This window comes from Cherax quadricarinatus, chromosome 35 (genome assembly GCF_038502225.1).
Source record: "Cherax quadricarinatus isolate ZL_2023a chromosome 35, ASM3850222v1, whole genome shotgun sequence".
In the NCBI taxonomy this organism is placed as follows: domain Eukaryota; kingdom Metazoa; phylum Arthropoda; class Malacostraca; order Decapoda; family Parastacidae; genus Cherax; species Cherax quadricarinatus.
Window position 1 is genome coordinate 2,223,806 of NC_091326.1, and position 14,195 is coordinate 2,238,000.

The 14,195-nt window shown below is 42.7% G+C and overlaps 1 protein-coding gene across 3 annotated transcripts in view; it reads left to right on the plus strand.

Moving 5' to 3' along the window:
• The window catches only part of Rgl (Ral guanine nucleotide dissociation stimulator-like), a 173,179-nt gene that overhangs the window by 46,948 nt on the left and 112,036 nt on the right, over positions 1–14,195 (plus strand). The window lies entirely within an intron of this gene.

Here is a 14,195-nt window from a genome sequence, read left to right on the forward strand (position 1 = left end):
ACCAAAGCGAAGAAAGACCATTCCCTACCTACAACCAGATACTCCACCAACTCCAAACCAACGAATACTACTACAGCTCTCCCATAAGTGTGATACAACTCTCTCGAAAACAATTTATCTCACTGATAAACGGTTTAAGACCATAACCATCTCATCCTGCTTGCTGCCTTCTGACACTCCCAGCTCCTACCGCTGCCTTCGCCATCCTCTCCTAGTGAGCCAAGCAATGACATCAGTCAAGCCTCTCTATCTACGTCTCCAGTACTTTTGTACCACATGTCCCAAAGTGGTTGGGCCACTTGCCTTGATTCCTCCTCTTCCCCTCCTCCCCATCCTTTTCCAGTTATTTCCATCCTTATCCTTCTTCCTTCCCATCTTACGACAACTCTCGTCGTCCTCGATTTGATTCGATTCGGTACCCTAGCGGGCACAACAGAATCTCTCCTAGAAGACATCAATAAAATTAAAGACATGGGAGAAAGCCTGGGCCTTTCTTTAAACCCCACCAAATGTGAAATAGTTTCTACCAATCAACAGATGATCGAGAATATTAGCGCCGTTTTACCAGGAGCACGAGCCATTGATCCAGCCAATAGCACTCTCCTTGGTGCTCCTCTTGGGTCCAATGCCATCGATCTGATTCTAGAAAAAAAAGTCTCAGACCTCCGGACGATGGAAAGCAGGATGAAAGACATTGACACACACGATGCCTTCTACCTACTCACCAGGTGCCTGTCAATCCCAAAACTTACCTACTTTCTGAGATGCTCCCCAGCCTTCAGCAGTCCAAAACTCAAGGAGTATGACTCTCTCCTTAAGACCGTGCTAGAGAGTGTATTGAATCTTTCCCTTGAAGATGGACAGTGGTTGCAAGCCTCACTTCTGGTCAGGCTTGGAGGGCTAGGAGTACCCAGATCCTCCTAGATTGCTCTACCAGCTTTCCTATCCTCTTCCATAGCATCAAACGAGTTGATAAGACAAATTCTTCCTGATACCCTCAGCGACTCAGCAGGAATAGAAGACCCTAGCTATGCCAGTGTCATCACTGAATGGGAGACTCTTGCTGCTCCAGCACCAAACCCTAGTGCAGCACTGGCTCACAGTCAAGCTGGGATGGCCCGATCGCTGAAAAGGTGCTTGCCAACATGCTCAGGGCTGCAACATCAGATAGGGAGATTGCCCGTCTCCAGGCTGTGAGCGCACCTCACTCCAGGGACTTCCTCCAAACAGTTCCCATATCGGCAATGGGAACGCGGCTCGACCCTAAGACCCTCTGTATTGCAGTGGCTCTGCGCCTTGATGCCCCAATTCACACAGAATATATGTGTATTTGCGGCGAAGCGCAAGCAGACCAATACGGTCTACATGGTCTTAACTGTTCCAAAACCAAGGGCTGGCATGCAAGACACAATGAGGTCAACGGCATCATTAAGAGAACCCTTGCTACAGCTGGATGCCCAGCCGAGAGGGAGCCCCGATCACTAGCAGCCAACAATACCCACAACTCGGCAAACCGCCCCGACGGGATCACCATCTATCCTTGGAAGAATGACAAGCTCTTAGCATGGGACTATACCTGTGTGTCCACACTGCCTGACACCTATATCCATCACAGTGTGGGGCGACAGGGAGGAGCTGCTGACCACAGGGAGGAGTACAAGATCAGCAAGTACAGGGACATAAGCCAACAGTATCAATTTGTCCCAGTGGGATCAGAGACCTTGGGATCATGGGGAAAAAATGCCACACGTTTCCTTGAAGAATTGGGTTCCAGACTCATCGACACCACCAGGGACGCAAGGGCAGCCGCTTTCATGTTCCAGCGCCTCAGCATCGCCATCCAGAGGGGAAATGCTTGCTGCATACTTGGCTCGCATCCAGCCTCGGAGGAGCTGGAAGAAATTCATGATCTTTGATACATTGTACCATTGTATTCATGTTTGTTTTTTCTGTAAATGTATTCTGTTTATTAATAAATGTTCACATAGAATATAAAATATAGGGGGTGGTAGGAGAAGAAAATATTCAAACAGTGGGGAGAACCTTGAGTTTTCCCTGAGGTACGTTTATTGTCTTCTCTGAGGATGAGGGTCCCCATTCCAGCTATAGAGGTGGTACCTCCCTATATATTTTTATAATATATATATATATATATATATATATATATATATATATATATATATATATATATATATATATATATATATATATATATATATATATAGTATAGGACCCATCTATCCATATATAAGTAACGCAGGTACTTATAGCATCATAAGAACTATTAGCAGTTTTTACTCTCCAAAATGTTTATTATGATTTAAAGCTAATCTAAGGAACAAAACAATGTATCCTAAAATTCTACAAACAATTATTTAAAAAGCTGACGGTTTTATTATGATGTTAGAAGTACAATTTATAAAAGAGAATGCGTTTAGATCATTACTGTTTGTTGATATACTGGTTCTCATACCAGTTGCCAAGCATCTCCCATGTGCCCCATTCACCAACCTTGATGCCAGTGAAGGACTCTTCCTTCAAAGAATTAGAGCTAACTTTCTCCTGGGATCAACCCTGGTTACCTCCCATTCTCCAGACGCTTTATGACCCTTAGAGAAATAGCGCTTCTTCCTGAATATAGTAAGCCCACTTGCTGACAGAGGCACCAGATACAGAGGCGTGCTTAACGTTTGGGTTTTCCCGAGGACATTTTTTTTAGCAAACTGCCGAGTAATGAGGTAACAAAGTGTGGTAATCACACACTCAGAAGAATAGTCCTGTGAAGGCTCGTTTTGCCTGCCATAATCTACCTCCTATATCTGAGGATTTTTTTTCCATCACCCGTGGCAAAACATGCCACGGGAGATGGAAATCTTCAGTTCAGGGTCTTTTACACGTCTTCGTGCGTCATCAGGAGCTATGCAATGTTGCAAAAGTAGCAACAGGTAGAACGAGGGAGAGTAAGGTAGTGTGGTGACGCCAACCAGTTCCTCCCAGAAAGTTAAGATAACCTGTCTGCGATTGTAATGCAATACGTTAGGATGTTTATACCATAGATTTTTTATCCCTATGCCCGATGAGTCTAGCGTAGTCAGGAGATATGAAACAATTGAATTGTTCTGAACAAATGTTTTCAGAGGAACAATGAACGGCACATAGGAAAAAATAATATAAACTAGCTTTCAGGCGAGAGTGAACGTTGTTGCCTACAGTGTTTCCTGACCTAGAGAGGACAAAACGTCACCATCCGCAACAGCGGCCGTTGGAGGTCCCGTGAGAAACCAGAAAAACTGCCTGAGTGGGTGCAACTCTCACTTTCCTCTCTGCCCCTGCTGTTGCTTCTGCTGCTGCTGTTGCTGCTGTTGTTGTTGTTGCTGCTGCTGCTGCTGCTGCTGCTGCTGCTGCTGCTGCTGCTGCTGCTGCTGCTGCTGCTGCTGCTGCTGCTGGTTTTGCTCTCCGTTTTACCTTCTAACTTTTGTCTCTCCTGTTCCTCGTGGGCTTCCCTGCGTCCTCGTCGCCCTTTCTCTTAGTCTTTTCTTTATGTCTCCTGCTGACTTTTGTTTCCCGTGCTGGAATATAGTTGAGTCTTCTAGTGTTGAGTCCACTTGCTAGTTTGTTTTACCTAATGACCACTTTTTGTTTTGTTGGTCAGTGTTGCTTGATGTTTACTACTGTTTCTCTCTGATTCACTTTCTGGGTAAGGTCCTGCTTATTTCTAACTAGTTCTGATCTCCAGTGTGTTCCTGTAATTTCCGTTTCTGTTGGTTTGCTGCTGATTCTGTTTCGCCTGATATCTCATTTCACAAGTTGTTTTCGCCTGCCCAACTGTTTTTTAGTTATCTTGTTCATATCGCCAACCCTATTGACAATTCTTCCTAATGTTAGGCTTCGTCTCCTACTGTTGTTTCACTTGGCAAATATTTTAAAAGGTTAGCGTCAGGTTCCATGCTATTCGTTTGTTTACCCGACCCTTGTGACACAAGCAGGATTTCTCACGTGCTCCGCTCTTGGTTTTGCATTTCTCCTCTCTTCCACTGGTGGACTTTAATACCATAGCTAAATTGGCCAGCAGCAGCAGTACTTGCAAGTTTACAGGCCCCTCAAAGACGTAGCTTGACGCTGGTGAAGGACTCTTGATCTAATGAATTTGATTTACCCTCCTCCTCCAGAATTACAAGTACTGATGCCAATAACAAAATCCCCCCAACAAACACAGAATACAAACCTCGTTCATATTTGCTAATATACAGGGCCTTAAGCCATCCACCAACAACAAAATACCTTTTATCAGTGGACTTCTAGAGGAGTCTAATGCAATGTTTGCAGCCTTCACAGAGACTCACACAAAAGATCACTTTGACAGTGAAATATGGATAAGTGGTTACAACCTTTTTAGATGCGACAGAAAAAACAGGCAACAAGGGGGGGTTGGCCTGTATGTCAAAGAGTCCCTTATCTGCATGGAGTTGCTGAACACCACAAATGAGGTAGTTGAAGCTCTATCAATAAAGATCGAGAACCAAAACCTAGTCATTGTGGTTGTATACAAGCCACCAGACGCAACCTCACAACAGTTAAAGGAACAGCTACTGAAAATTGATTACTGTTTGGAAAACCTTCCAGCTCCATCCCCAAACATCTTACTGCTTGGTGATTTCAACCTAAGGCATACAAAATGGAAGAATGTAGGAAATAATGTTATAGCTGAAACAATCCCCGGAGGTAGCACAGATGAAAGGTCACACACACATGAGCTACTAAGTCTCTGCGAAAAACACACCTTAAGCCAGCAGATAGTGGAGCCAACAAGACTAGAAAACACACTTGACCTTATCTTCACAAATAATGAGGACCTGATAAGAGACATAATATCAAAAACAACTAATTCCGATCACAACCTAATCGAAGTCCAGACGTACATGCATAGGGGTCCTGATCAGCAGAATGCATGTACCTGTGAAGGTGTCTTCACAAAATACAACTTCAACAACAAGAACATCAACTGGGACCAGGTAAACCATGTCCTAAACGAAACATATTGGGAAGATGTCTTAAATGACATGGATCCAAACCAGTGCCTTGAAAGGATCAACTTCCTGGTAGCCGAAGCATGTTCTAGGCATATTCCCCTAAGAAAGAAGAGCAGGAGTAAACTGGAGAGAAAAAGACGCTCCCTCTACAGAAGACGACGAAGAGTCACTGAGCTCCTCAGGAGTGCTAGAACATCTGATACACGAAAGGAGGCGCTGACCAGGGAAGTGGAAACTATCGAACTTTAGCTAAATGACTCTTACAGGAACCAGGAGAGGCAGGAGGAGCTTAAAGCTATTAGTGAAATTGAAAGAAATTCAAAATATTTCTTTTCATATGCCAAAAACAAGGCAAATACCACATCTAGTATTGGGCCCTTACTCAGACAGGATGGGACTTACACAGATGACAACAAGGAAATGAGTGAAATATTGAAATCCCAGTACGACTCTGTGTTTAGTGAACCACTAATCGGTCTGAGGATCGACGACCCAAATGATTTCTTCATGAATGAGCCTCAAAACTCCATAAATGTATGCCAGATTTCCGACATTACCCTAACTCCGATAGATTTCGAAAAAGCCATTGACAACATGCCTATGCACTCAGCCCCGGGCCCAGACTCGTGGAACTCTGTTTTCATTAAGAACTGCAAGAAACCCCTCTCGCGTGCCCTAAGTACACTATGGAGGAGGAGCTTGGACATGGGTGAAATTCCACAGTCACTTAAAACAACGGATATAGCCCCACTCCATAAAGGTGGCAGCAAAGCATTAGCTAAGAACTATAGACCAATAGCTCTGACATCCCACATCATAAAAATCTTTGAAAGAGTGCTAAGAAGCAGGATTGCAAATCACCTGGATTCCCAAAATCTGCACAATCCAGGGCAACATGGGTTCAGGGCAGGTCGCTCCTGCCTCTCACAACTACTGGATCACTATGACATGGCCTTGGATGCACTGGAAGAAAATCAGAATGCAGATGTAATATACACAGACTTTGCAAAAGCATTTGACAAATGCGATCATGGCGTAATAGCCCATAAAATACGTGCTAAAGGAATAACTGGGAAAGTGGGGAGATGGATCTTCAACTTCCTAACAAATCGAACACAAAGAGTAGTGGTCAACAGAGTTAAATCGGAGGCTGCCATAGTGAAGAGCTCTGTTCCACAAGGCACAGTACTCGCCCCCATCTTATTCCTTATCCTCATATCAGACATAAACAGAGATATACACCACAGCACCGTATCATCCTTTGCGGATGATACTAGGATCTGCATGAGGCTGTCATCTGCTGAGGATGCGGTTAATCTCCAAGAAGATATAAACAAAGTTTTCCAATGGGCAACGGTAAACAATATGATGTTCAATGAGGACAAATTCCAACTACTCCGTTATGGAAAACTGGAGGAGATAATAACTAGAACAGAGTATACTACTGACTCCGGCCATACAATAGAGCGGAAAAATAATGTAAGGGACCTGGGAGTAGTAATGTCTGAGGATCTCACTTTCAAGGATCACAACAGTGCCACGATCGCACGTGCAAAGAAAATGATAGGATGGATAATGAGAACTTTCAAAACGAGAGATGCCAAGCCCATGATGATCCTTTTCAAATCACTTGTTCTCTCTAGGCTGGAATACTGCTGTACATTAACATCTCCATTCAAAGCAGGTGAAATCGCAGATCTAGAGAGTGTACAGAGATCCTTTACTGCACGTATAAGTTCTGTCAAGCACCTTAACTACTGGGAACGCTTGGAAGCACTTGACTTGTACTCGTTGGAACGCAGGAGGAAGAGATATATCATAATCTACACTTGGAAAATCTTGGAAGGAATGGTCCCAAATCTGCACACAGAAATCACTCCCTACGAAAGTAAAAGACTGGGCAGGCGATGCAAAATGCCCCCAATAGAAAGTAGGGGCGCCATTGGTACACTAAGGGAAAACACCATAAGTGTCCGGGGCCCAAAACTGTTTAACAGCCTCCCATCAAGCATTAGGGGAATTGCCAATAAACCCCTGGCTGCCTTCAAGAGAGAGCTGGACAGATACCTAAAGTCAGTGCCGGATCAGCCGGGCTGTGGCTCGTACGTTGGACTGCGTGCGGCCACCCCTCAAGGAAGGTTCCTTGATGGTGAGGGGCTCTTGATTTAGGGACTTGGATCTGTGCTCCAGTTCCCCAAATTAAGCCTGAATGCCTTCCACATCCCCCCCAGGCGCTGTATAATCCTCCGGGTTTAGCGCTTCCCCCTTGATTGTAATAATAATGCGTGCGGCCAGCAGTAACAGCCTAGTTGATCAGGCCCTGATCCATCGGGAGGCCTGGTCATGGACCGGGCCGCGGGGGCGTTGATCCCCGGAATAACCTCCAGGTAGACTCAAACCTGAATACTTCACACACACACACACACACACACACATATATATATATATATATATATATATATATATACATTATATATACATACGTACATACATATATATACATACGTACATACATATATATACATACGTACATACATACATACATACATACTAGGTGAGTACATACATACATACATACATACACACGTACGCACGCGCGCAGGCTTATAGGTACATCCCCAGGAACATAGTGCCCCTGAAAGGAGGTTCCTTGATGTCGGCGAGGGGGTTCTTAATACAAGGAATTAAACGTGTCCTCCCCTTTAATTGGATTGAACATGACTTCACTTTTGCCATGCGCTGTGTATACCCTGCGAATGCTTAAATTCAAAATTATTGTGATTTATGATGAGAGTATTATGTGAGAAGTGGGTAGTAGTAGTGTGTGTTTGTGGTGGTAAATGTGGGAGGAGTTAAGAACTTTAACCTGTGGAGACTCCTAAATCTACCCACTACACAGCACTAATACCTAGTGATGAATGGGTAGAGAGGCCAGGCTGGGCGCTTCTCTGGGATGGGCAGAGGGGCGGTGCTGGGCACGTGTCTCATGCTTGGGCTGGGCACGTGTCTCATGCTTGGGCTGGGCACGTGTCTCATGCTTGGGCTGGGCACGTGTCTCATGCTTGGGCTGGGCACGTGTCTGCGGGTATGTGTTGTACACGTGTCTGTTGAAGAGGCTGGGCGAGTGTCTGCAGGAGTAGTGTGTGTACTCACCTAGCTGAGGTTGCAGGGGTCGAGTCCTAGCTCCTGGCCCCGCGTGTGTGTGTGTGTGTTTTGTGTACGGTATGCGTCATAACCTTCAGAAGCAAGCGTCATAGTCATGGTGGTGTAATTTCGGCAATGCGTCGTGGCCGTCACCTCATGCGTCGCATGACGGAGCTGCTTCAAGCAAGGTCGCCACTGTTCCCCTTAATTACCATCACTTGGAATTAAGTGCACACACGCATCACAACTTACATACACATTCCGTAAATGTACAGATATTCGTGATTGTAGTCACACATTCCCTGAGCGTATTGCACATTCCGTGAAGAGAGTCTGATCTAAGAATCTTCAGGAATGATTATCAAATGGTATACAATACCGACAGGTTGGTAGATAAGACACATAGGCAACATTTAGGCAACTTTATTCCGAAACGTTTCGCTCTTCAGTCGAGTACTCGACTGAAGAAGCCTACTGTGTAGGCGAAACGTTTCGGAATAAAGTTGCCTAAATGTTGCGTATGTGTCTTATCAACCAATTTTCAGGAATGGCTGTTGACGCTGCCTACCACAAGCTGAACCACTTTCTGCTAAATTTACTCCAGCTACTCATCACATCACCTTGAGTAAAGATAATTAAAGTTAGCTTTCTCTACCTGGTTTTAATTAAAGATTTTATAATTTCACGTAAAACTAAAATTTCGTTATTGAGAAATATCACCAGATTACCTTTTAGTACCATCTATTTCTATTATTATTATTCTATCCAGGAACGGGTACCTTAAGATGGCTGCCAGAATTTTTCTTTTCTTTTTTTCTCTCTCCAAACTTTCGTTTGTAACTTGAGAACGCCTCATCCAATCGACTTCAAACTCTCAGTGCTTGTTTACTGTAAAGAGAGGACGGTTCACGTAACTGTTGGCATGTGTGGTTGGTCTCTGGTCAGTGTTATAGTAAGCAAGTAAGTTTATTCAGGCATACACAAATACAGTTACATAGATTATCATACATAGCAGCATATGTGTAGAGAACCTGGGATATCACAAAAAAGTCTAAGTGGCTTATTTCTATTGGGGTCCTTATATAGCCCATTCCTGAAAGCCCCTTGACAGTGTGACTGTACTCCCGACTTGTAGCTGTACGTCTACTAGGATAGATTACTTGATGCCCAGAGCAGGTACGCCAGTGGAAGACCAACTGGTGGATACCCAGCATGGGTATGCCAGTGAAAAACCCACTGGTGGATACCCAACACAGCTACGTCAGCTTACCGCTGAACGCGTCATCATATGACTGGGAGCCGCGTCAGGAAATGTCTTGATGAAACACCAGCACCTGCTGACAGTCTACACCACCAAGCTGACAGAATCACCTGCTGACGTATTCAGGCTTGGTTCAGCCGACCTTAGTACTCCGAGCTATCACGTTGTAATAATCAAGATGAATAATCTAATTTTCTTTATTGACATTGTTGGCGGTGGCTACAATAAGGTCATAGGTTAAAAAAATAAATATAACGCTACTGTTTCTGACATGAAAAGTAACAGCTGCAGCAGCAGCAGTGCTGTTAACACCACAACTGTTACGAAGAGTACCAACAGCTGCATTACCAGAATCTCTGCAAGTAGCAGCACTAATACCACTAGCATAACAGCGTGGTACCCAGGGTCTCCATTTACATAAAAGACCTCATCAGAATGTGGCCTGCTACCTACTCCACCCCCTCCCCCAGCATATACTGATATTGTCTACAGTGACACAAGGGACCACCAGAATAACTCTTGTGTGGTCCACGGGACACCGAAGGACATTCAAAGAGTTAAAACAAAGTCCCAGCTCATCATCATCGAACCAGAACTAAATGATAAGTAATATTTTAAAATTAAGAATTAAACTAAGTCTGCCCGAAATGCCTAGCCATGCTAGGTGTTCTAGTGGTACACTCTGTAATCATTATTTTACTACATGTAAACCACACAATAACCAAATTCTGTAAACTCAGCATTGTAATCCTTATAGAGAATAAACTTTGAATTGAATTGAATTGAAATACGCGGCGATGTTCAGAAGGATCTTTGATAGAGGCGATGGACACGTTGGTTCAAAAGACAGGATGTTATAACATTGCTATCACGTTCGCCCATATGATTCTGGATCATGTTTTGCCCATCTTGAGACACGGCTACCCTGTGACCTCCCTAAAGACTTTACCTCAGCTTTTCACTTGATCTCACTGCATTTCCTTACTTTCACGTCTCCTCGGTTATACATACCTGGGAGTGAACAAGATTCCAGGACTAAAACACTTTCTAGTTAAAATGTCCTAAGCGTTTACGTTTGGGTCAAAAAGTTTAAGTGGTTAGAGACCAGGTCGCAAATAATTCACCGAGGATCTAACTTCCACCACTTCTTGAACTGAATGATTCACATAGTTTTAGTATTTTATGAAATACAGTGCAGTTCCTATTGATAAATATAATGTGTATGTCAGTACGTGTGTGTGAGAAGAGGGAGTGAGAATGGTCGGGTGTGAATAAGACTCGCCAAGCATGAGCCAGTAGACCTGCGGTGCTCCTCGTTACAAATGTTCTTATGTATTGAAGTTTGGGTAAAGCTGAGTGTGTGTGCACCTACCATGATAGCAGCATGGTGTAGCTCAGTGAAAGTGAGAGTAACGTCCCGCTGCAGACTGACACAGACTGCTACACCACATCTTTCCTTGAAGTGTAGTCAAGAGAATAATGTTTTGGGGTACTTGAAGGGTGTTTCCGGGGGTCGACGCCCCCGCAGCCCGATCTCAGACGAGACCTGTAGGACCAAGTCCTGATTAACCGTAGCGGAGCATTTGAAACTTGTCTTCGTTAAACATCATATTATTGTCTGAGACCCACTGGAAGACTTGATTTATATCCGCATGAAGATTCGTTGTCTTCGATGGACTCCACTCTTGTAGAGATTCTTTTGTCATCAACAAAGATGACATTGATAAATATCATTGAGAAAGTGATTAGATTTAGGATTAGATTTTGCCGCCGAAGCAGTTAGTTTATTGTGCACTCCACATCCACCCTGTGCATCTGTACGTATAATGTATATGGCTTCTCATTGAGCATTTTGTTAAGAATCATACGAATCAAGAACCTTCACTGATGACAGTGAATCATTTTTACAAATGGAAAGAAAGCAGAAGTATCCCCCTTTCCGACATTGCATCTACTGGTGGGTGGACAGGTAGGCAGGAGGGAGTTGTCCACCAAAGAATCTACTGGCAGGTGGGTGGGCGGGCGGGCGGAGGTTGGCGTCTCCCCGTCAAGGCTGCAGCAGCACCACCTTGTGATGATAACGGGACGCCCACTCTCCCCACTCCCCCTGCTGGATAACGCACCTGCTTATTATTATGTCTTCACTTTGTCCCCAGCGTCACTTAAAGACCAGCACATTACATTCATAAATAAGCTGTGGACTCCTTAGCGGTCACGGACCGGGAGGCCTGGTCACGGACCGGACCGCTGGGGCGTTGATCCCTAAACCCCTCTCCAGGTATACCTCGCCTGGGGAATGGTGTATATGCAGGTTTGATCCAAGGAAGTGAATGGCAACTTCAGTTCGTCGTATCAAAATCCCTTCACTATCAACAATAGCTTCTTGAAGGAAGAAACGTCAGGATTGTTGTGTATCATCCGAGCGGGAGATGAGAGGATCTAGGAAAATATTAGGTAATTATCGGACGGAGTATCGATCCTCCATCACTCCTTGCACCGAATGTCCTCTATAGGTTTAGCTCTTTATATAAATAAAGCAGTTAAATATATATATATAAAACAAAAAAAATACCAAGCCATACTGCTGGATGCCGGTGTTAAAAGCCACAATAGTATGCTTATGCCTGTTAAAGTCCCTTTTCGTATATTTACGAATATATGCATGATGTTTCCTGCCCAGAAAATAAGAGTATCTATACTGTAAGATAAAGTTTTTAAACTTTTATAATGCAAGAAGTGTGTTTTTAACTCTTGGTAAATATTTAGCAAATGTTGTGCTAGTCTTTGGCACTGTCTAATATCCTGCCATAACTGGGATACTAAGTTTGGGCTGTCACATATGTATGCATAGATGTTTATATTATATATATATATATATATATATATATATATATATATATATATATATATATATATATATATATATATATATATATATATATATATGCAATAAGATCACAGTAAACAGGTGATTTCAGAATATGCAAAACAACCACTCTGAAGGAATAGAGAAATTCCAAGCGCTTTCGTGGCTACTCACATTATCAAGGAACTATGTGAGTAGTCACGAAAGCGCTTGGAATTTCTCTATTCTTTCAGAGTGGTTGTTTAGCATATATATATATATATATATATATATATATATATATATATATATATATATATACATATGTCGTGCCGAATATGTAAAACTGGTCAATTAGCAAGAACTCATTTAAAATTAAGTCCTTTCTAAAATTTTCTCTTATACGTTTAAAGATATATTTTTTTCATTAATGTTGATGCAAAAAATTATAATTTTGCACCAAAAGGAACTTAGAAAACTTACCTAACCTTATTATAACAAGAACAATTTATTTTAGCCTAACCCAACTAAATATATTTTAGATTTGTTTACAATAATTTAATATTAAACAAACACAGTGAAATATATTTTTTTCGTTAGGTTCAGAATGATTTTGGCGAAATTATTGCATACACAAATTTTCACTTGTCCTATATGGCAAGATGAGCGTTGCTATTTAATAAGCCAAGATCGCAAGTTCTGCCTATTCGGCACGACACACACACACACACACACACACACACACACACACACACACACACACACACACACACACACACACATATATATATATATATATATATATATATATATATATATCTTACCAAAAGGTGAACAACCCCCCTCCCCTACTCTGAAAAAAAAAAAGCTTTTACTATCATCCATTCAAGAGGTGTCTTGCCAGCAGTGTACAGACATTACAGTTCAGATGCTCTTCCGAAAAGCAGCATCCCCACCCCTCCTTCAGAGTGCAGACACTGTACTTTTACCACCAGGATTCAAGTTTGACTAACTGGTTTCCTATGATCCCTTCATAAATGTAACCTTTCTGACACGTCAGCTGCATGTTAAACCCTAAAACTACTTGTCTTCATTGAACGATCTGACACTGTAATTGCACACCTCCTCACATCTCGTATGATGATTTTTTCCTATTTTTTTAATGTAAGTATTATGTATTACTAAACCTCTTATTAATATACATAAAGATAACCACTACTGTCATTTACACCTGGCTCTTCAAGCCTACCTACTGTACCCTCTACTACAGTCTCACCTTGGCATTTTCGTCTCCCACAATAATAGTTCTCTCCTGTGGTTCAGAACTCTTTTAACATTCGCTTAACACCTCCCAAAACCACACTTCTGCACTCCTCTTACCCCCTAGGTGCATAAGCACTTCCTGTAACCCACTTCTCACATCCCTCCTTTATCCTAATCCTCATAATTATAGAATTTAAACAAGTATTTATCCCCTTGTTTCTTTCCACAGCTTATTAATTATATTCATTGCCATTCATTTAGCTCTCGTTCTTCCAGTTACAACGAGTTTTATTTACTCATCCCCAGTAAAATTCTCCCACCATTTTTAGTAGAACCACCAGATCCTTCAGTAAGGCCGCGCTGTCCTCATAACCCTCTGCTGTCTCCACCACTTTCACCATAATGTTAAAATCCTTCTGCAGAATCTTTCGAGCTTGTGGCTCAACCTCCTGGGAGTAGTAGTGTCGTTCCTTCCTCAAGAATGAGTTTGTTTCTCCTAATGTTTGGGCAATCGGCTCTTTATATTAATAACAAACATTCAAATATTTCTTACAATCTGTATTTCAGCCAGGCATATTCATTGAACCCAACGTTAAGATGTCCTTATTTGTCTTGTTAATAATTAATACAGAGGAAACGGTTACTGACCCCC